Source organism: Vicugna pacos, chromosome 21 (assembly GCF_048564905.1).
Source record: "Vicugna pacos chromosome 21, VicPac4, whole genome shotgun sequence".
Classification (NCBI taxonomy): domain Eukaryota; kingdom Metazoa; phylum Chordata; class Mammalia; order Artiodactyla; family Camelidae; genus Vicugna; species Vicugna pacos.
In genome coordinates this window covers 3,572,972-3,596,833 of record NC_133007.1, presented here as the reverse complement: position 1 = coordinate 3,596,833, position 23,862 = coordinate 3,572,972, and the positions used below count along the sequence as shown (strand labels likewise).

Below are 23,862 nucleotides of genomic sequence, written 5' to 3'. Positions count from 1 at the left end.
GGAAGAAATCTGCATCTCTGTGAAGATCCACCGTGTTAAAAAGAGGACTGGATGTGCCCTATGGCAGTTTGGATACCAGAGTCAGGACGCTGTGGTCCAAAACAGAGTCTGGCAGATTTGGGCTCAATATAGGGAACACATTTCTAACATACAGATTTATTTAGAGTGAAATAGGGTCCAATAAGATGTCAAAAGATCCCCTCCAAGAAGAGATGCTCCTTGTAGGAGGTGTACAGACTGTTTAAAATCCCTCTGTTGTACACGGTCCTGATGTCACGCACCTCCTCCCCACAGCGCTTAGAACAGTTATCATTTCATAGCTGATGGTGTCATCATTCAAATACGCCTTATGGTCTACATAAGCTCTCAGGGGACAGGGGACTGTTGACTGCATTCGTTGTTGCATTCTCACACCTTGGTCTAGGACCTGGCACATCCTGGCACATAGAGAGGGGAAAGGAAGGAAGGAAGGAGGGAAGGAAGGAGGGAGGGAGGGAAGGAGGGATTAATTCAAACACTGGAGAGAGGGCTGGATTACATCTCCTTATAAAGTTCCTTCTAAACTGAGGTTTCCTGGTTACAAACAAAAGCCAAGCACTACACACGACTCAGATTCTCTTACCGAGCCCCGCCCCTACTGCGGTAAAGCGCCACTGAAGGGAATGCAGGTGCTCACCCCATGCATCTCAGACTTTGCTGAGCATCAACCCCCTAGAGAACTTCCTAGAACAGACTGCTGGGCCCCACCCCGGAGTTTCTGATTCCGCAGGTCTGAACTAGGACCCAGGAACTACATTTCTAACAAGCTCCCAAGGGATGTTGATGCCGCCATGAGCCCAGGGCACACTCTGAGAACCACTCCTTCGCCCAGCACTACGGGAGCGGCTCTCAAACTTCAGCATCCCCTGAAGTGCCTTTAACAATGTGATTCTTGACCTTGCCTCAGAGATGTTGATTCAGCACGGCTGGGACTGGGCCCAGGAATCTGCATTTAAACAAGCTCTCTAGGTGATTCTGTCACAGGTAGTTTACAGCCCAGATTTTGAGGAACCAAATTACACGTAAAGAAGAGATAAAGTGGAAGACCGTGGTTCTTGACTGCTTAGTGTCTTGACCATGTTCCCTCATTGTCAGGTTAAGAAATGTCCCCTCCATCGACTGCTCGCCTGTTTAACACAGACGAATCCTTCTACTTACTCAACGTGACATATAAAAAGACAACGATGAAGTTTTATCAAAGGTATGTGGATAAAGAGCCACGTTGGGCAGGTTCATAAGGACATCATTGTGCACAACTAGAAGTCTGCCCACGGAGGGGACCCCTGCTCACTTCAGAAGCAGTCATCCCTGCCTGGACATAACTCCTCCGATGTGGCCCTGGCTGAACCTCATTGTCCCTTTTTTGGTGCTCAGTGGCGATGTGGACTACGTGTCTTCTGTGGCAGTCTTGTTTTCTTTAGTGTATATGATCTTTCCTTTACCTTAATTTTACCCCCTAAGCTGTAAAAAACAAAAATGACCTATGCTCTCAACACGTCCAAAAGTAAGGAGAGTCTAATCCAGCTCCTGATAAGGAAAGAGAGAATGGCCGACTTTCCAAATGCCATGGAGACACTCTGCAACGCGAAGCTGGGTTCACCGAATAGGCCTGAAAGAGTGCATCCGTCATCCTCTGTGTCTAAGACACCTGGGCAGAGTCAGGCCGAGACAAAGTGACACCATCACTCATGCCCTGTCTTCGCAGGACAAACACACACGGCTGCACGCGGGGGAACTTGTGTTCTACGCCAGCGCATGCGATGCTGCCCCCCAGTCCTCTCGTAACTGTTTGTGGCGATGATGCTGAAATGCCCCAGGAAGGAAAAATAATTACGCCTCAAAACCTAAGCAAAACAAATGAAAACTATCCCATTTCCTCCTGAAAATGTGAATTGTAAAAAGAGCTCGCGATGTCACGCTGACAGGCGGCGCCCAGCTTGGGTAACCTTTCGGCCCAGACCGCGGGAGCCCGGCCGCGAGCCTCTGGCCGACGTTGCGCGGAGCCGTGCAGTTTACTCCCCGCAGGCAGAAGCCGCCCACGCGACCGGGACGCCACTGAAAGCCAGCCTGGGTTTCCCGATGCACAGGGAAGCCGCTCCTCTGGTCACAGACTCGTCCTTCATTTCTGATGACGCTCGAATTCCTGGAGATCGCTGTTTACACCTGGGTCTTGGTATAATTTGTCACTGCAGCACACCAAAATATTAGGGATATTCTTCCCGGCTGATTCTAAGGATGCCCTTCCTGGGGTGAGCTCAGGACGCCTTCCCACGTCTGCAGAAGCATGCCTTCCGCAAGGAAAGGCAGAGAGCAGGATGACTTGGGCAGGTTTACGCTAGGGAACAAATCACTGGTGTTGACTGGCGCCGCCTCGCCACATCCTAGCCTAGCAGGCTCACAGAGTGCAGGGGCGTCGGCTGCCGCTCTCCGGGGGTTTTCCGCTCAGCATCACGATTAGTCATCGCCGGTGATTAACACCAGCATCCACCTTGCACTTGTCAGATTCTACAGTTTACGTCTCATTTGATTCTCACAGCCATCTTGCTGGTAAGCCAGAGGTAACCACTCCCAGGTAGAAAATGGAAAAAAAGGGGGAAATCAAAGAATTTAAGTCATTGCTTTAGCTCAGATGAATACATAACTCACTTTTATGAGAGTTAATAAAATAGGCAGAAAAAAGGTTTCTGCTCCCATGCAGACTCAATACCAACAAAGACCTAAACTTATTTAAAACGTCTAACTACAGCACAGGCTGTAACTACTTTTATCTAGGGTGAAATGCTCACTTTCCTTACTTGTAACTTTTAACCCAAACGCCCGTGCCGCATTCCCTTCCTAAGGCGTAGAGGAGGCCACCACGGAGTCCTGGGACCTGTCACCCTCCCTGAGCAGGAAGGTGGGCCTGGCTAGCGCGCGGCCTAGTCCTTAGGTTTGGGGAGGAGTATGCAACAGTCCTCAGGTTCTCAGGGACCAGACCATTTCATAAAAACTAGGAACTTGAGCAGTCTTGCACCAATAAAAACAGCATCCCCATTCCTGACCTGTTACAAGGAGGGGCCGAGCTGCCAGCGGAGTTCTTTGTAATTTCTGGGTTAGCTGAGCCCACAATACGTACCAATTTTGTAAAGTTGCTTTAAGCCAAGGACATTTGTGAGTCTCTTGCTATCGGCATGGCTGCAGGCCTGCAGCCCTAGAGCAGTATATACCGTCCCATGAAGGGAGCCACTGAACGTGGCTTTACACTGAGCGTAAATGTGTGATTTTACTGTGAAAACCCTAAGCATGAACAGCTAGTTTCAGTAAAGTCCAAGGAGCATCTTACTTAATAACTTGGCTAACAACAAGTTTAAGCAAAACATGACAGGACTACTGAGTGGAATATTATGCAGTCACTAGAGTAACAATTATGATGACATAGACACATTATAGGAAAGAAGTTTGGGGAAGATTTTAATTCAAAAAGACGGGTTATAAAATTACACATACATCCTGATTAAGCGATGCCAAGTACGCACCCACGTAAGCGATGAGGAGAAGGGAAGGCACAGGAAATGGAAAGTGAGTTACAGGCACTTTGTGACTCAAACCACGCTGGGTCCACATCGGGGTGTCTGTAGAGCAAATTAACTGACGTGAGTGGAACAGCCTTTCTCTGCATCAGGCCCGGTGGAACTCCAGCCTGCTCCTCCTCCTTCCACCAAGCAGTTTCCAGTGTGATTTCAACTGAAGAGGTCGTGAGTTTTGTCCTCTCCTTAAAGAGATTCTGTAGTGTGTTTCACTCAGAATAGGTCTCTACTGCCTCCTGCAGTACATCTGGGAGCCCTTTGGGCTTGTGACAGAGATGCCCTTTAAGCCATCATTACCCCCTGCTTGCCATGAAACTGAACAAGGTCATGGGGTGGCACAATGTCCTTGAGGACAAGGGCTGTCACATTCACCACTGTACCCTAAAGCCACAGCACAGTGCCTGGCACCACGTGTTCTTCTGAACAGACCAAAGAAATTAATGACAACAATTTGGAGGCAGCGCGGAATAGTGGGGACAGCTGTCTAACGGGAATGAAAACTGACTGCTACTTCTACTGCTGCCACTCTGGCTGTGGGACTTAATATGAGTTACTTTGTTACCCTGGGCCTAATTCATCTCATCTGAAATGAGAGGCTGACTGTTGGATGTTCTTTTTCAGTTGTGAAGTGGTGTAATTCTGTGATAAGCTGCACGTACAGTTAGTTTCTCAACAGTTAGATAGTGCTTTCCATGACAGTGTTCCAACTTGGGGATATAAAGTTCCAGCTGCAGGACCACTTTATCCTTTACTTCCCACTAAGCCTTCTCTCTCTCTCTCTCTCTCTCTCAAATAATGCATCTTTCTCTGGCTGCAGAAAGTAATCAGTGTGGCTATTAGAAAATATTAAATTACACATGTGGTTTTCATTACATATTCTATTGGCCAGTGCTGATCTGAATTCTTCGCACTCCCCTCTCCCCTTTCATTAACCTGAATGACTGTTCAGTTTGCAGTTATTTCCAATGGGCTCACCGCCTGGGCTATGTTAATTCATTAAGTCAATGAAGTAGTGAAAATATTCCAGCCTGCCATTTCGTGGTCTACAACAAGATCATAGTAAAACTGATTTGTCTTATATAAAACATTAAGTCATTTACTTAGACAAGTCATCTGGGCTTGGTTTCTAAAATATCCTTTTTTCCCCTGAAAAAGTCGAATCTGCCTGATATCTTAGCTCGACTTTTAGCAAAAGCATTGTGACTTCCAAAATCTTCTAGTTCTCCAGAAACACCATCATGCTTGTTGGGGTGTTTATTTGTCTCTAAACTATGAGATAATTAGAAGATTCCATCTCAGCCAGAACTGTCTCTTTTATGAAGTGATACAGAACAAAACACGTATTTTGTCCAAATCAGAAAAATCAATTAGAATATGGGTCAGTTCTTGATTACCTTTGCTGACCAGGTAGGAAAACAATGACAATGATAATTGTTTTTCTCCCTAGTTTTGTTTTTTTTTTTTTGCGGGGGGGGGGTTAGTTTTATTTATTTAATTATTTTTAAATGGAAGTGCTGAGAATTGAACCCAGGACCTGGTGCAAGCTGAGCATGCGCTCTACTATTTGAGCTATCCCCTCCCCACTGACGATGATCATTCTTAAACCTTTGCTTCTGTGTACTTTGAGTCTGAATTCAGAGGCTTCTGATGTCAGTGACTCACCCTCTATTAAACCTAAGAGGAAAGCTTCCTTGCGGGGAACTAGCTTGTGCTCTGCTATTCCCCCTTCCTTCAAGTGACGGTATCTCAGACCACTGCGGTGGAAACTGCTCCCTTCTGTTCCCTTTCTTTTTCCCTCATCCAGCCTGACCAAACCCACACACGCACTCACGTGCACCCACACATGCATGTGCACACACGCAGAAACGGATCCTTCCCTGGGCCTCAGAGTGTAATCCACGCTCACTTTTTAAAGGCCTCCCCCAGGGTAATGGAAGGAAAAGTGGGAGGACAAAGGGACTCTTGACCAGCACTGTCCGGTAGGAATATAATGAAAGCCACACACGCAATTTTAAATTTTACAGTAGCCACATCATAAAAGTAAAAAGAAACAGTTAAGATTAATTCTAATAGAATCTTTTCTTTAAAGCAATGTCTCCCAAATCATAGAAATTATTAATGATAGAGTTCACATTCTTTTTTATTTGTACTAAGGTTTTGAAATCTGTGGATATTTCACACGTGCAGCACGTTTTAATTCAGACTAGCCACCACTCAAGCGATCAGTAGCCACAAGGGGACAGTGGCCACCATATTAGGGGGCACAGCTCTAAAAGCTCATGGTTTAAGAGCTGTATTGTTTATCTGAGTGGGGACAGAGGACGGAGACAATAAAATAGAGCACGTCACTGCTCACCTGAGCCGTATTCAAGCAGTGTCAGTACAAGGATGGGTTTCGGTGTATTTCTCCTCTAAGTCAATAAAGAAGGAAGAAACCTGCCTTTAGCCCTGACTCACCATTACACATATAGCGCATTTCATCTAATGGAACAATCCCAGGATCAGAATAATACACAAAAATAGGAAATACAATGACTAAAGTAAGTCCTTACATGGATTAAGGTTAGGGTTTAAGACCCCTGACAATTATATCTCACTCACAAACCCTGCCTTATTTATGGGCAGTGAGGAATCCCTGTGGCCTTAACTTTGAGGGCTCCCTAACAACAGTGCCATATCATAATCGTCCTGCTCAGTGCGGCTAACCACCAACGGACATACTAGATGAGATCACTTCCAAACAGGATACGGCCTTACAACAATCTGCTGTATTTATAGCAGCAAATTGTCCGCCAGGCTCTCATGCTCCAACAAAAAGAAAGAACAGCTAAAATGCGTGATGGATTTACGTGCCTCCCGTTCCCACCGTGGACAGTCTCAGTAGTTGCTACAGACTTGAATGACATGAAGGAATTAAGTCATTCCATGGGACTATTTGGAAGAATTGGCTTAATGATCTAATACCCTTGTGGTAAAACAGAAAAAGGAAATGAAAAGAAAGCCCCAATTCCTGTGTTGGAACCAAAGCTTCTGAATGTATACGAGAGAGAATGTGTGTATGTCCCTGTTACGCTGATGTGTTAGCTATAAGTAAACGCCTCATGCGTGTTCACAGTTCTCAAGGGCATTTTTGCCAGTAAGGAAGACAGACGGAATCAGAACCAGAATGGGCTCCTGATGCCTAGTCATTTCCCTACTAACAGGGTAGCATTTGTTTACTAAATAACTGAAGCCCCATGTAAGTCATCCTAGACTTATGCTCATTACTAACAAAAGTAACGGCCAGTGCTGGCTAAGCAGGGCGCTCCACGCTCCACGTGTGGGTTTACAAAGTAGCTAAGCAGGTCTGAGCTATTCAGAAGACAGCCTCTCAGTCTTTGCACATATCACGTTTTAGAGCTCGAGTTCGCTCTCAGGCAGCTCTCCTCACGGGTAGCCTCCTTTCTCCTGCTACAGCCGAGGGCGTCTCTGCAAGCAGCACCTGCCGGGGAGTCGGCAGCAGCACCGGGAAGTCACACACGTGTCTTCTGAGGCCTCTTCTTTCAAGCTGGGCAGTGCATGTCTCTGACATTCCACACAGCTGTGGTTTCTAATCCAGCACTTACATCTTTGGATCTCCTTTGACAGCACCTACAAGTCCGTATTTCCTGAGTTCTAGGTGAGCATTGTTCTCTCTGTTTAATTCTGTACGTGTTTAATATAAGCTTATTTTAAGCTGCAGCCCGCCCTCACCCCTTCGGTCCCAGCACTCTTGAACTTCCTTAATTCACTCCGCTGTTTTTCCACAGCATTCATTACTCTCCGTCATATATAATTTGCTTATTTCTTACGTTTATGGCTTGTCTGCTGTCTCCACTATTGTCCCTAACTAGAATGTAACTGTCACAAGCACAGGGATCATTGTTTGGCTCTTTGCTGTATCTTGGCTACAGAGGACTGTGCTTGGCACCCAGTATATGCTCAGTAACTGTTTCTTGACTAAATGACTGTACACCTGATCAGTGTAAATTCACTCAGCTTCTCATTAAATGAGTGTATAAGCATTCGTAGAGACCCATGTTTCTAGCTGATTGGTAAGTCTATCGAGCTTGACACAATTAAATACATAAATTAAAACAAATGTTTATTTTATTACAACAGAGAAGAAAACCGAGCTATACTGGTAGTAGTCATTCTTTAAAAAGTTTTTACTTTTCAGTAGCAAGGACTGGGAGTACTGATTATTCCCGATTTATTCCCATATTTTTCTAATCATAAACACCGAGATCACAAATCTAGAACATTCAGCATTACGCTCACACACTTCTCAATTTAAATATAAAGCAACCTAACTTACCATCTAAAAGAATTGGAAAAAGAAGAATATACAAAATCTAAAGTCAGCAGAAAGAAAGAAATAATAAAGATCAGGGAGGAAATAAATACAATAGAGATTTAAAAAATAATAGAAAAATCAATCAAACCAAGAGCTGTGTTTTTGAAAGAGTAAACAAAATTGACAGACCTCTGGCCAGGCTCACCAAGAAGAAAAGAGGGAGGGCACAAAATAAATAAGGTAAGAAATCAATTTAAATATAGGTATCAAATATTAAATCTATTTTTAGTCTCCTAATGTCTTTCCCTGTTTCATAGAGATCATAATTTTAGATTTAAAAATATTGTGTCAAGGGAGACTGTCAGGATGGTGAAGCATAGCTCACCCTCTCCCAGGAATGCACCAAAAACTACGTCTACGTATGGAACAGTCTGCGCAGAACACCTGCTGAACTTCGGCAGAATCTCTCTTACATCTGAAATACAAGGAGAATTCTCACAAAACGGGGTAGGAAAAAAAATTAAAAAAAGATTGTGTCTATATGCTATCTGGAGAAAATGCAGCCAACTCCCTTTTTTTTTTTTTTTAAATAACAGCAATGCTATTGATGTGGGTTTATTTCGGATCCCCACTTAATCCCCAGTGCTTATTATGGTGCCTAAACATAGTTGAGGATCTAAAAAATATTCATTTATTCATTTAGTTAGTTAATGAAAAATAATTCTGGCAAACTAGGAAAATCTGATCAATGACACTTAGGGGAAAAGTAACAAATACAGTGTATTCAAAAATTTTTCAAGTAGGAAAAAAGTGATGATTGATGTAGAACTGAGAAAAGCATTATTTCAACCAGAATTATTACACCCATGGCCTAAGCTCTGTCATATATTCACACACTCACCAAGCACTGGTTGGACACATTCTATGTGTGAGTCACTGTGAAGAGCTCTCTGAATACAAAGGAGCAAGATCTGGTTCATGGGCATGAAGCTTAGCGTGGGAACTAATGACAAACCCATCATCTGCCCACCACTGTAACCCTAGCGCCCCAAACAACCACAAGGCAGGTGCTCAGCTTGGTAAAGGTGGTACAAAGAGTGGGTGACCATCCATAACACAGTAAAGGGTGTGACACACGCGATCAGAGAAAGCAGAGGACCGCGGGAGTTACGGAAGAAGAGAAAGGTTGGTTTGAGATGGGGACGGTGGCTTTCCTGGGACAGGGAGCTATGTGGACAAGGGTAAGCTGCACTGTGGCAGCTGACAGGTGCTCGATGCGAAGGGAGGAGCGTGACCCAGAGCACGAGAGGCAGACCACAGCGAGCACACACGACCGCTCGCCAGCAGGCAGCACTCCCTGTTTTAAACGCCCGAGCTCTGAAACCTCCAAACCCACCTGCAGAAAGCATTTTTAATTTATATTAGGTGCAGATATAAGGTTATGTGGTTGTAAAGGATTCCAGCAGGGCTCCTCCAAAGCCCTGGGCCCTGGAGAGCAAGAAGCTCCCTGTGACCAAGACGCTGCTTTGCGGCGTAAGGCACCGCGCAAAGGAACGAGGACAGAGCGGTGGTGTCTCTACAGCTGCCGGTGGCTGTCCTCCGTCTCCTTCGCTCGGCGTCCCGACTGCAGCCTGGAGTTTGTCTGGCAGGAAAAGCACACATTACAGGCACACCTCGGAGAGGTTGTGGGTTCGGTTCCAGACACCTCAGTAAAGCAGTTCTCACAGTAAAGGGAGTTACTTGAATTTGGGGGTTTCCCAGCACATATAAAAGTTACATGTACACTCTACTGTAGTCTATTAAGTGTGTAATAACATTATGTCTTAAAAAATGTATATACCTTAATGTGAAAAGGCTTCACTGCTAAAAAATGCCAACTATCGTCTGAAGCTGCCGTGAGTCATCATCTTTTTGAAATAGCAACACCAAAGGTCACTGATCACAGATCACCGTAACAAATATACTACTAACGAAAAGCTTTGTAATATTGCAAGGATTACCAAAACGTGACACACAGACATGAAATGAGCTGATGCTGTTAGAAAAGTGGTGCCGATAGACCTGCTTGACGCAGGGTTGCCACAAACCTTCAATTTGTAAAAAAAAAAAAAAAAAAAAAATACAGTTTGTGCAAAGTACAATAAAGTAAAGCTCAACAAAACAGGGTCTGGCTGTACAACACTTTAGTTTATCCCCATCAGTGCGAGTCTGGTCTTTAAAATGAGGTTTTTAAAAAATCTCCCATTGAATATGACATGTGATAAGTTAATATTTTCTAAAGTAATTTATAAATTCATGTGATTGCAACTGGAATCCCAGAAAGCATTAGGGGATAATTAGCTACAATGAATGTGAATTCACACATAAGAATATATGCCTAAAGTAGTTAAGAAAAATATAATATGAATGCTGACTATAACCCAATAAAAAAGGCAAAAAGCATAAAGAATAAAAAAAAGAAAAATGTAACATGAATGAATTGTAAGGGGAGACGTCTCTTTTCAGCTATAAGAGCACACAGCAAAAATCTACTGTCATAGAATCAGAAGTCTTCTGTTACAAGTCAAAATAAACATGGGAATAAACAGATCAATGGAAAAGAAAAGAAAAGAGAAGAGAATACTTAGATAACCACCAGATTATATATAAAATTCTGTCTGTCAAAGATAGTAGCTTATTCAGTTATTTGGTGGCAGAAGGCTAGATTTAATAAACGGTGCTAACAGAATTGATTATCCATTTAAAGGGAAATTTTTAGACTACTGGCATATATATATATATATCTATATATACACACACACACATGATTTCCAGACAGCCTAGAGACTTAAATGTTAAAAATAAATCAATACAAAAACTCCAAGAAAAATTGAGGGAAATTACATACATAATCCAGGGGCAGAGGAAATCTTCTTAACAAAGGCAGGAAATCAAAAAACCATAAAAGAGAAGGTAGACCTATTTGTATAAAAATGAGACATCTTTGCATGGCAAAATATATCACAATCAAAGGTTAATGACAATATGCTTAGCTAAATAAAAGCCAAAGATAAACGATGAATTTGAAAACCTGTTTTAAATGAAGAAGTGGAAAAGAGTTAATACGTTAAATTTTCTCAGAGCTCTTATGAGAAAATAACCGAAACAGGGAGTGGGGATGGAGATACAAAAGGACAAATGAACGAATGAAAATGAACATGGTCAAAGAGCATTGATGGACAGTTCACATCAGAGTAAATCCGAAAGGCCAGTCAGTTCTGGATAAGACGCTTGAACTCAGGGGGTTAGGGAAAGGTCACTCAAACAAGGAGACTCGCACCTCCGCTGTCAGCTTGTCGTGGTGGAGAAAGAGCAAAGAGGGCTCTTGGTGACAGGGATGCAGGAAAAAGAGCTCCATACACTGCAGCAATGCGAAATGTTACAGCTCGCCTGAAAATTCATCTGGCCGCATCCACTGGATTAAGTATACATTTACCTTTCACCCTAGCAATCCTCCTTCTGGACACTGCCTCAGAAAAATAAAAGAGCGCGAGGGATCCATGCACAAGAGTGTCTATCTCACCATGGATTACAGTGGTAAAGCTGGAAGCACAGCTCAAGCCATCAAGAGAACACTTGCACGTAGGACACAAACCATGGAATATTAAATAGCCACTAACAAATGAACCCTAACTGTGTCAATTGACTTGCATAAATTTCCACAGGGCCCTCTTGAGTAATAAAAACAAAATGCTGTTATATATCATATAGTCTTTTTTCCTTTTTTTTAAAGTTTTTTTTTAGTGATCAAATAAACCCTTATAATGTATGTATATAGACAGAGAAAAATATGGAAAGATACTTGCAGGGTTTTTAATATTGTTTACAGAGGAATGAAGAGACTGGGAAGAGAGAACAAGACAAAAAAAACCCGCTAGAATTTATGATATGATCTGATTTATGCATTTTTATAAAATTATGTGTTTTTGTATATATGTCTATGGATGGTCAGCTAGGTAGACAGACACAGATGAGAGAATTTTAAGATAAAATAAAACAAAGCGGGGAAGGTGGAGCTCAGTGGTACAGCACATGCTTAGCGTGCATGAGGTCCTCGGTTCAATCCCCAGTGCCTCCATTAAAACGAATAAGTAAACCTAATTCCCTCCTCCCAAACAAAATATAAAATAAAACAAAAAGGGGGAAACAACATTCATCTCAAAAAAATCGTGTAGCTCACTAAAACCCTGTACTGCCCGCAAATTGCTTGGCCGCCCACCCACGTTTATCAGCGCTGCTCTCCCTGTGCGCCATCGTGGGTGATGCTCCCGGCCTCCCTGTGGCCTCGTCCGCACCCCGACGGCAGTGGAGCGCATGCGCGCTGAGCTTCTCTCCAGCTCTGGCTCCATCACCCGCTGCCCCTGCCTCCCTTGTCCCTGGGTTCAGAGAACGCAAGTCTACGTTTGTATTTCCCCAGGAACCATGCAGCCTAGAGAAATAAACCAGTAAGAGGCCGAAAGCAGGAGCAGACTGCATCCCACTGCCTGACTCCTGTTTCACCCGTTCTCTCTTTCTTGACGAGGCAGTCAGGCCAATGCTTAGTCTCATGATGCGGTGAAGACATCACCACAGCGTGCAGGCACGCTCACTTGCCGTGCGTTGCTGGTGTGCTTGGCAATGCTCGCTAAATTTGTTGGGTGACTGCTGGCCACCAAGCAGGCATTTTAAGGGAAGGGCTGGGTGCCAGCTTCGTGAACAGCATAGTGAAAACTGCGTTGCTCAACAGGGAACTGAGGTCTGGAACAGGACAGGGTCCAGCTGAGCAGGGTGTGTGCAGAGCAGTCAGCTTTCACTCTTGCCAGCCCATCACCTCTTAGCTTTCCAAAGGATAATCAATCAGCACCCACGTGCTCCCGCACATCAGAGCCACAGGGAATTGGAACCAGAGCCAGAAATTCAGAGTGCAATGGATGGGAAGTGGACAGGTCAGCACAAGGACTGTAGATAGAGGGAAAAAGAGAGAGAAAATAAGAAAAGACTGGAAGAATAAACCCTCTCGTGAAGAGCTGAAAATAAATCCAAGATCTGTAGTGCTGGGTGGGGTTGGAATTAGAGCAGTAGGGTTACTGTAGAGCAGGGTTGCAGACTGAGGGAACAAGGAGGAGGAAGATGTGCCTTCTGGGTGTTCAGAGATACGCAAAGCTGCGGGCAGTTGGGAACAAACAGGGAGTTCCCAAGAATTACCCACCCCCTAAGCACAGCAGTGGGAGGTGGAGATGGGGGAGACATTGTAGGCAAACCCCTCAAATTTCTAGAGCTTTAAAAAGTTTAATTTTGTAAACATGCTAAAAATTTAAAAATATTATAACATCAACTTCAAACATCGCAAAATTGTGACTTAGATGTCACTGCATTTATTTATCCTCAGACATCACGAAAAAATGTGTTTTATTAGGGTCGAAAATAAAACAGAAAAACTATGAACACTGCTTATGGGATAGTATTACAAAAATTGATGTGTTATTTTACAAAAATATTTTGCATCTTAGAAGTAAATGTAACACGTGCTGTGCATTCAGCACTTGCCATATGGCAGCCACTGCGCTAAGTACGCTCTCGCGCTGCCTCACGTCATTGTCACAGTAACTAAATGAGGTCAGCACTGCCAGGACTCTTACTGATGAAAAACTGTATAGTAAAAAGAGTAAATAACACAGCTCCTAAGTGGTGAAGCCAGGATTTGAATCCAAAATAGTCTGATTGCAAACGTAAAGCTCACGATCCCCATGCCAAACTGAAAATCCACCTGAATTAGGCCACGTCAAGTTTCAGAGAAAGCTTTTTTGCTTAAAACCAGCCTCACAAAGAGACATACACCATCATGTTAAAAAAAAAAATGATGCCCAGAAACACTTGTCATGCAAAGTCCATGGCCCACACTGCCTGAAAATACAAGGGGCAAATGAAATGCCATAGCTCTTATTTTCAAGTATTTTCTAGACCAGGGGTCAGCAAGCTTTCCCTGTAAACGGCAAAGTGGTAAACAACTTAGGTTTTGCAGGACATACAGTTTCTGCCACAACTACTCAACTCTACCATAGAGTCAAGAAAGCGGTCCTAGGGTATCCAGGGGAACGGTGGGGCTGCTTTTCACACACAAACAGGCGGTGGCCGCATTTGGCCTACAGACTGAAGACCACACACTCTTCAAGGCTAACCTGCCGTGTTAATCCTTCAGAACCTTTCCCTTGAACCACTCTAAATCAAGCCTTTCTATTATAATTTTTTTTATTGAGTGATAGTCGGTTTACAATGTTGTGTCAATTTCTGATGTATAGCACAATGCTTCAGTCATACATGAATGTACATATATTCATTTTCATGTTCTTTTTCACTGTGAGCTGCTCCAAGATATTGAATATATTTCCCTGTGCTGTACGGTATAAACTTGTTTATTTGTTTTATATACCTGTCAGTATCTGCAATCTATTATAATGTTTCGGTGCATCTTTTATACACACATCTCAATTTTTAACTGTTTTCTTTATCATTACTGGTTGGGTTGTAACTTCTAAGAAGGCAAAAGGGTCATGTCTGTTTTGTACACCATGGGATTCCCAGAACCTAGCAACTGCTTGAAGGTGCTCAGTATTTGTTGGCAGAAGGAAGAGAGAGAGGAAGGGAAGGAGTATGGATGACGACAATTTCTCAGACTTAACCTGGTTCTGTGTTCTGGAATGGAATCAGCGAGCGTCAGAAAGCCAGCCTCCCCAGCACCTCTGTGACTAGCACTGCGCTGTCTTATGGTACCAAGAGAAAGCAAAGTGTCCCAAGCATCCTTTTATGTGAAAGAAAAATGTCCTACCCTTTTCTCTGCAGGTGCAAGGACACCGACAGATCGTTCAAGGAGAAGAAAGGATGGTAAGATTAAGCTGGTCTTTCTTCGTGCCAGGTCAACACCAGGCCATGCCAAAGTACACAGTGTTAGATAATTACCTGCAGACCTCCCCTTGGCATGGCCTGTTTATCCTTAAATTCTTCCCTTGCTCAACTAACATCAGCCTCTGTACTGTGTTGGGAAGCAACTAGCCAGTCCACCAGTCGGGCTAATACTGGGTCTCTCGATCCTTCTCCCATCACTTCGTAGCCAGTGTGCCATCTCTCACCAGGTTTTATTAATTTAACATTATATGCCTCCTCTAAGGAGCTCCAAGAACTCCATGGTTAGCAGCTGACTCTCACCTCATCGCCGCAATATTATAGGTGTTACTGGTTGACTTTTCCAATGTCCTCTGCCTGATGAAGGTTTTAAACTCCAAGGCGACTCCCCTTTCCTACCCCACCAGTTGACCTTATCTTCCTTTGGAACTCCTGACACCTTACTCTTAGAAAAACAGTAAGAAGAAAGATGAGATTGATTTTATTTTCATTCTGGCAGACATGAAACAGACGTGAGGCTTTACCCGATCGTTCCGGAAGTGCTGTTCCTTCTAACACAACACGAATGTGACGGCATATTTAGAAGATGTTATGTAGCAGCTGCCACTCACGGGCTTTAACTGAGCTCAAATTTAGCTTTTAGTAGTTTTGAATTACAGATTTTATTTCCTCTTTTAATGAAATAAAACTCTTAGAGGCAAGCAACTGCAATTGTGATTTCATAATTCGGATTACTTACATTTACAAGAGACACTTCTGCCTTCTGGAGTAAAACAAAAGATGCCTAATCCTTCCTCTCTGCCAGAAGATATTTGAAGATTTTTCCTCTCCTCAATCATTGGGAGGTGACACACACCCAATTTTCTCAGCATATACCCTGGTTTCCTGACTTCATACTCTAAACACACTCCTGCCTATCACAGCAGCAAGAACACGGATCTATCTGTGAACTGGGCTGAGTTATCTAATAGCCTTGTAACCTTAAACCAGTTTCTTAATTTCCATGAGTCTCAATTTCTTCATCTGCAAAATGGGACTAAAATGTTAATTCTTGCTGGCATTGCCATGGGGATTGAAAGAGCATACATCAGAAGCTCAATAATTGGTTGCCAGTATTACTTTCTAGAAATCCCTCTTGAAATGTGGCAGGGAAACTGACTACAACCCCTCAGGACTGAACTCTGAGTCTACCGCTTGATAACTGTCTACCTCTAGGCAGGTTCCTTTACCTGCCCCAGCCTCAGGTTCCTCAGGGTAGTGACACTGACCCATATGACTGTCGTTGGCCTTGGCACAGCGCTTGGCACACAGTAAGTGCCTAATAAGTGTTAGCAGTGTGAGCTAATCTTTCACTATTACAATTGACAGTCATATTTCTGACAAGCTGTAATGTCAAGACATTTCATTTCCACTGCCTTCCTCTACAAGCTATACAGTAATATGTCATGCATTCATTATTTTAGCCAGTGAACAAGTGCAAATTGTACATGTGAGCAGGGTAGGGCTGAAGGGAGATGATATTTTCCCTGGCATTGTTCCAGTAAAGCTTCATGGAAGGGGCAGAGGTTGAGAGGCAACTTCAATGTGAGAGAAAAAGTCTGTGGAGGTGAAGAAATGCTGTTTGTGTTCTTCTTTTGTTAAGTTACTTATTCAAAGGTGACGGTAAAGTTATAGTTACCAAGGTGACTGTAAAGGATTACATGAAGACTGCATAAAGAAGTATATATAAATACACACACACACACACAATTGAATACTACTCAGCCATAAAAAAGGATAAAATAATGCCATTTGCTGCAACATGGATGGACCTGGAGATCGTCATTCTAAGTGAAGTAAGCCAGAAAGAGAAAGAAAAATATCATACGATATCACTTATATGTGGAAATTTAAAAGACACAAATAAACTTATTTAAAAACAGAAACAGACTCACAGACATAGAACACAAACTTATGGTTACCAAGGGGGAAAGGGAGTGGGAAGGGATAAATTGGGAGTTTGAGATTTGATAACTACTATCCAACTGTAACAGATACTAACTACTATATATAAAATAGATAAGCAACAATTTTATACCGTATAGCACAGGGAACTATATTTGATAATCTGACGAGTAAGATTGATTTTTCACAAATTATGCAAATAATAAGCCAAAAGTACTTTTCTATACTAAATACAAATGATAGCAAGCGATGAGGAACATTGCAAAGTAATGCACTTTTGGAGAAATGGAAAATGAGCAAGTAACAGCCTGTATAGTCAAGGAAGAAAGCTGAATCACCCAAGGAAATTAGCTTTGCTGTTAACACAAATAAAACGGCCCCTCCTCCCCACATCCTGGATAGCTTTATTAACTGTTCTTACCATTTTCAGACACACCTTCAAATAATGACTTCCTCCCTATGCTCATTCATTCGGTCACAAAAAAGAAAATGCCTGCAGACTTATTAGACCTCAGTGCTGGGACTGAGATACAATAGTAGGTGGACACTGGCCCAGCCTCTAGGAGCTTCTAATTTCTGGACTCAGACAAGTAAGTAGTCAAAGACGAAATGTGGTTAGTACTGTAACAGAAAAGAACAGATCTGACTCCATATTAGATCTGTTCTTTGGTTTTAACCCTGTGCCCTGTTTTCTAGGCTCAGTCTTGCTGGCTCTGCTCCTTTTGTAAAAGAATGTCACCTTTAGCCTGAAATAGATGGGAGAGCCTATCCTCGGTGCTCTGACCTTTAAGGATATTAACACTTGCACTCCTATAAAGATAACAAGTTGCAGAATAGAAAATAACGTTTGCTTTGTTAGAGGTTTGACAGAGGCACCATGACCTGACCCACGTAGACAGCTACAAGAACAAGGAATTCCTACACCAAGAAGTTTGCAACAACCAACCACGCCCCTCCCCTTTTTAGTATAAAAGGAGCCTGAATTCTGACCTGGGGAAGATGGTTCTCCAAGACATCAGTCTGTCATCTTCTCGGTCTGCCTGCCTTCTGAATAAAGTCATTATTCCTTGCCCCAACACCTTGTCTCCAGATTTGTTGGCCTGTCGTGCAGTGAGCAGAACAAGTTTGGACTCGTTAACAGTACTGTGACAGAAGTAAGAACAGGGAGGAAAGAAGAAAGGGAAGATGGATGGACAGACGGGAAGAAGGAAATCAGAGGAGCTCTCATCTAGCCCTGATCTATTAAGGAACGCTATCCAGGGCAAGTAACGTGTAAGCTGAGGCCTTCAGAAAATCAAACTAAGGACCCCCAGGTGAACCGCTAGCTCAGGATTTATTTCTAAGGCAGAAGGAAGCAAAAGGCAGTGAAGACAGTGTTGTAATTCTAGGATACGTTCTTTGGAGGAAAATTAAGAGGATTATAAATATAATTTCAAGATTATAATGTGTACCAGTCCATTTATTTCCAGGCGTTAGCTTCCTTTTATAGTATTTCCATTTCCAATCTTCTCCCTTCTCTTCAGGTATGAAATTCACATTTAATCAGACCATAAGTGACTTAGATTCCTAACCTGGTAAAAGGAAAATTGTTTGAATAGAGTAGTACCATATTTATTTAAAACCACCAAATATGGAACTAGAAATTAGAAGAGAAACCAGAAATGGAAATTTTTGAAACCACCTTCTCTGTCCAGTGGCAACTCCCTCATCTACACTGGGAACTTCCCTCTGCTTCATCCTGACCAAACCCAACCATAAACGTCCGTCAGCCCATCACAACGTTAATGATATTAATGATACTTAGAACTTTCTGGCAATCCTAAGAAGGTTTTGTTTGCAAGATATCTTCAGAAGAAATAGTGGAAATTTTACACTTGTTTCAGCCACCCAGAATTCAATATTCCTTTTCTGTTTAAATGTTCCTCTTTGCTCGGCACACATGCAGATAAATTGATTAATTTTGAAGTCAAACGCTAATTTTTGATGAGCTGCATCTGCACAAAAGATACTCAGTGCAGCACGTGTACTCAGGCAGCAACATCAGGGAGGCCAACCGGACAGCTGGGGTGTAGCCCCTGTCACCGCGCACACACACGACACGTATCAGAAGTGGCCCAGCTGTAATACTAAATGCCCCCAATGAGCGGCCCCGCTGCAGCGCGCTGTGGTTTCCGACGAGGGCACGTAGTGCCAGGAAGTGCAGCTCACTGTGTGTGTGCTAAGCTTCTGACCAGAAGTGCTAGACGGATGCAAACAACCTATGTTCTCGGCAAGAATGACTCATTACAATTGCCAAAAGGAGTCTACAACATTGTGGAAAGGCTTTTCGTTCTCAAAGCTTGAAAATCTCTAACTTGAAGTCTTAAAGGGCAGAGAAGAACTGAAGAGGGGAGACCTCCAACTGTCGCCCTCCTCACGAGGGACTGAAGGGAAGGACACTGGGTAAGGTGTCTTAGCAGACACACACTGGGGCTAATTCACCGTGTTCTCGGAGACTGAACCACTTCAAGTTGGGCACGAGCGGACTTGAAATAAGACGGAGGGAGGTAAAATGATGTTCCTGGTTTGCTTTCCAGTTCTGTCATTCCACCTGTCCTGGAAAGTCAGGGGGAAATAATTCCAAAACTCTCCATTGTCAATTGAATGGGCTCGCCTTACAGCAGAGCCTTGTTTTCAGGCAGTGGCTGTATGTTTTCCATTTGTCTTCCTCCGCCCAGAATCTGGGACAATGTTCTGGATACAGGAGACTCTTAATAAAGATTCTTTTTTTCCAACTTTTGCCTACCTCAACACTTACAGTGGCATTTATCCTCAATCTGCGTGAACAAAAACAAAAGAAAATGGTTATCATTAATCCAGGCATTTGGACGGCCCTCTACCTTCTGTGGAAAGCTAAGGAAGTGAGAGGGAAGTACAAATGAAAAGAAGTCTCTGTTCTTTCCTTAGCTGGTACTTGCACGTGGCCATGGCCTGATCTCACACACCAAAGGGAACCTGGGAGGGAGTGGTGTGGTCAAACACCAGTGTTACGATGTCAGTGCTCCTCCCCAGCTTCCTTCTCTTTCACTCCCATTCTAAGCCCCTTAAAATAGGAATGTCCTGCTAACAGGCAGATGGTGGTCACTTGATACATAATTTGTGGTCTCCAAAAGAAAACACTACAAACTCAGGTCAAGTCAGGACTTCTCTCCAGCAATAGCCAATATAGGAATCCAGCCAGCAGAAGGAAATGCTGAAAAGAAAAATATATACAAAGACTAAGTCCTTAAAACGTAAGAAGATAGTAATACATAATAAGTACCATGAATTTTCATTTTCATCCCTACAATATACTCCACACAATTATTTTCAGCTGTATGTTTGCATAAGCCAAGAAAATTTTGACTTTGGAAGAGCATTATTTTTTAAATTGAAGTACACAGTTCACCAGGGGACACCCATCTGGGTTAAGGCACAACTTCATGTTTAAAAGCAGAGAAAAGACTGAACTTCTGTATTTCAATGGCCACCTGACTTTTAACAAATGCACAGCAGCTCACTTCCCTCTCAGATACTACGAAACTACCCACGCTGGTATCAAGTTCAGTAAGAAGTGACTAACTTCAAATCATCTGGGCCTGAGGAAGGAACTGGATTAGATGTTTTAAACAGCAGCCAGTCACGGGCACATGATTGGTGCCTCGTAAGTGCCTGCTCACTGAGGAGTCACGATGGCGCAGCGGGTTCGATGGAGCATGGGTTCTGGAGTCAGACTGCCGGGGTTTAAAATCTTGTGCTACTCATCAGCTGTCTCAGAACCCTGGTCTGTAGAATGGGAATGATGACGATAATAGTGCTACTTCACAGGACTCCTGGGAAGATCGTATGAGTTAGACCAGTGGCTTTCCAAACACGGTCACCAGACCAGGAGAATCAACACCGGTATCACCCGAGAGCATGTTACCAATCCAGATTCTTAGGACCCAGATTAGACCTGCTGATTCATAAGCCCTGGAGATGGGACCCGGCAGTATGTGTCTTCCCAGGCCCTCCAGGGGGTCCTGACACCCCAGGGTCGGGGAGGCCCTGAGCTCGTGCCCATGCTGTCTGACTTACAGGCACAAACTCAGCGATTCATGAGTTCATATATCCCTGAGCACCAGGGAGCCCTCGTGACGGTTAGCACGTAAAAGGTGGCAGCTAGGCTAATCCAAGTCTTTAAAACCCAGGGCTCCTATCCTGATTAAGCATAGCTTCCAGGATAGCCGACTGGCAAGGCGAACAGACCAAATACCTTTGAGAGGTACTGGTCACCTCTGGGACTTTAACAGGCTTCAGAACACACTACCCCAAAACATGGCACCTTGACGTAGTGATTGTTTTAAGCTGAAGGAGTGTAAGAAAGCAGCAGAAGCAGGAAGTCTCTCTGACCACCCCCCCCCACAGCAGGTCATCAGATCCTCACGTGAGAGGTGCCCCCTCTGTACCCCGAGAAAGGAGCATCCTTACCCCAAGGCAGAGGGACACCAGGAAGAATCCGAGTGAACAGGCCGAGCTGAGGTCCCCCCAGTTCACTACACTTAGCTCGTACTCTGGCCTAGCAAACCTTTCCATGACCTTCCATTCCTCATTAAACCCAGCATAAAACACTCAGGTTTAACCGTTTCTTCAGGTCTTCATTTCATTATGAAGGCTCCCATGTCACGTAAAACTTGTATTAAATAATTTTGTATGCTTTTCTCCTGGGTCATCTTTGTCAGTCTAATATTAAGACTCAGCCAGGGACCCTAAGACCCTAAGAGGGTGGAGGAAAACTTTTTCCTCCCATACAAAAGTCAGAAAGAGAGGACACAGGCAGAAGGGGGAAGATTTCATCTTTTGGAGATCGTCCATACACACATACTCGAAGTACAGCTTGCCAAAGTGAGCTTTTACATAAAATCAGATAATACCACACACCTGAGAAAGGCTTCCACTGGAAATGCAAAACTCAGCAAATAAATAAAATACATCTCAGTTGCACTTGCTATTAGGTTCAACATTAATTTCAAAAAGGAAATTCTATTAAGTTGTAGCACCCTTACTAAAATATTATAAACGGTTTGACTTTATCACATAATTGCTAAGCACATTGTGGCCATTCTCTGCTTTTTAACTATTTAATTTAAGAATACCACTTCAAACACCAATTTTTGTACTATAACAATGCTAACTCTCTACAGGGAATGTAACTTAAGAAAAATAAAAATTAAGTCGTTTAAAGCAAAATACCTTACATTTGAGAGGAAGACCCCAGGCAGCGCCCATTCGGTAACTTTGAGGGGACGTTGGCTTATGAATACACACTTCTGCACTCCCCTCCTCCGAGATTCTCCTTTAGCAGGTGTGGGGTAAAGCCTGGGAATCTGAAATTTTAACAGTCTCCTGACCTCTCCACACCCAGTCATCCAGAGACAAGTGGCTGCCAGGCCACATTTTGAAAACATGGCTCAAAATCCTTGTCTACGGATAACCCTACATGAATGAGAGCTTCCAGTTAAGCAAAGCTGTCGGAGGGCTGAGCCTTGCCCCTTTATGTTAGGAAAAGTTTGAACTGTTTTTAAGGGAAAGCTTCCTGAAATGAACTCCACACTTCCCTGTCATCCTAGCCATAGCCTACAGGGTGTAATTTAACCTTCATGATGGAGGCGTCTTTTTGTTGCTATGGCTGATAAGTGCTGTAGCTGCAGACAGCATCCAACACAGAGTTGACCAAAACACTGATTCCTGCAGTGGCCCTCGAACTTGAAAATGTCTAAATGTCAGCTTTAGCTGTCAAGTCTTTTTCCCAAGGGCAAGGTGGCAGCCGCAGAACCCTGAGAGCAAACAATACAACATGGCTGCCAAAATGAATGGGTGCTTAAAAGATGGAAGCAGCCTTTCTAAAACTGCTATTAGTGACAATTAACTTTTAAACACCATTCAGATTTCATGTATTGGCATCCAGCAATGTGGTCAGCTCTATACTCGGACCAGTCCTCTCACTGAAAATAAAATATGCTGGATAAATTACACTGTAAATAATATTTCTAAATGCCTTAATGAGCTGGAAATACAGTAAGGAGTCTGTTATGGATTGAATTTTTCTCAGGAAGATATGTATTTCTCTTGAGTAGTCATATTCATAAGCATCTTCCTACAACCTTTATAGACTAAATTTACAGTAGCTGAGTGGTCCAGGTACCGAGTGGTGCCCTCAAGCATCTGATGAGAAGAAAGACAAATCCTCTTTAGAAGGATCACCTTCAATTGGCCTCAGTGTAGTATAAGCTTATCATCAAAAATCACAAAGCACACAAGTTAGTAAGGTGCCATAAGCTTGAACTAGCAGAAATAAGAGAATACAACCCATAAAGGTCTCAGATACTGGAATTAGCAAACACAGAATATAAAGTGTATTAAATTTGAAGTGCTAGCCACAGCAATTAGACAAGAAAAAGAAATAAAAGGGATCCAAATTGGAAGAGAAATGCTAAAATTGTCCTTACATGCAGATGACATGATTCTATACATAGAAAACCCTAAAGGCTCCACACAAAAACTACTAGAGCTGATAAAAGAATTCAGCAAGGTAGCAGGGTACAAGATTAACAGACAGAAATTGGTTGCAATTCTTTACACGAACAATGAAATATCAGAAAAGGAAAGTAAGGAAGCAATCCCTTTTAAAATTGCATCCAAAAGAATAAAATACTTAGGAATAAATTTGACTAAGGAAGTGAAAGGCTTATATGCAAAGAACTATACAACACTGACCAAGGAAATTAAAAATGACTTAAAGGAATGAAAAGATATCCCATGTTCTTGGATTGGAAGGATTAATATTGTTAAAATGGTCATATTGCCCAAAGCAATCTACAGATTTAATGTGATCTCTATCAAATTATCCAGGACTTTTTTCACAGAACTAGAAAAAATAATCCTAAAATTTATATGGAATCACAAAAAATCAAGAATTGCCAAAGCAATATGGAAGAAAAAGAATGAAGCTGAAGGAATAACCCTCCCAGACTTAAGACAATACTACAGAGCTACAGTCATCAAAACAGCATAGTATTGGCA

The 23,862-nt window shown here is 43.0% G+C and overlaps 1 protein-coding gene and 1 long non-coding RNA gene across 2 annotated transcripts in view; one reads left to right on the top strand and one right to left on the bottom strand.

Moving 5' to 3' along the window:
• The window catches only part of NIBAN1 (niban apoptosis regulator 1), a 144,720-nt gene that overhangs the window by 35,649 nt on the left and 85,209 nt on the right, over window positions 1-23,862 (bottom strand). The window lies entirely within an intron of this gene.
• LOC140687927 (uncharacterized) lies at window positions 2,093-15,543 on the top strand. Its single transcript, XR_012062550.1, has 4 exons — window positions 2,093-2,586; window positions 7,062-7,263; window positions 14,779-14,820; window positions 15,338-15,543. It is a non-coding gene; the product is annotated as an uncharacterized lncRNA (long non-coding RNA).